The sequence below is a fragment of the Tupaia chinensis genome, unplaced genomic scaffold (assembly GCF_000334495.1).
Source record: "Tupaia chinensis unplaced genomic scaffold, TupChi_1.0 Scaffold147555_1, whole genome shotgun sequence".
NCBI lineage: Eukaryota > Metazoa > Chordata > Mammalia > Scandentia > Tupaiidae > Tupaia > Tupaia belangeri.
The window spans coordinates 2052-2395 of NW_006207407.1; the positions used below are offsets into that span (position 1 = coordinate 2052).

The following is a 344-nucleotide window of genomic DNA, read 5'->3' on the forward strand; positions in this document are numbered from 1 at the left end:
CACTCGGCTCCCCATGCCTGACGATATTGCTCCCCTGTCGTTGACAACAGCTCCCGCATGTGCAAGGCCGGTTACATGCAAGGCCAGTTAACCGGCGGCAATGCCTCCCGGGCCAGCTTCACTTCCATCGTGGGACGCCTGCAGCACCAGGGTGTGATGGTGGGCACAGGCCAGAAGGTCTCCCACGTGGGCGGTGAGGCCCAGAGCAAGAGAGGCACCCTGACCCTGAAGTTCCCCATGGAGCACGGCACTGTCACCAGCTGGGACGGCATGGAGAGGTCTGGCATCGCGCCGTCCACAGGGAGCTGCGTGTAGCCCCCGCAGAGCATCCTGTGCTGCTGACG

General features: G+C 64.2%; 1 pseudogene; it reads left to right on the forward strand.

Moving 5' to 3' along the window:
- The first annotated feature begins 13 nt into the window (after positions 1 to 13).
- On the forward strand, positions 14 to 341 carry LOC102485611 (actin-1-like; annotated as a pseudogene).
- The last annotated feature ends 3 nt before the right edge of the window (positions 342 to 344 follow it).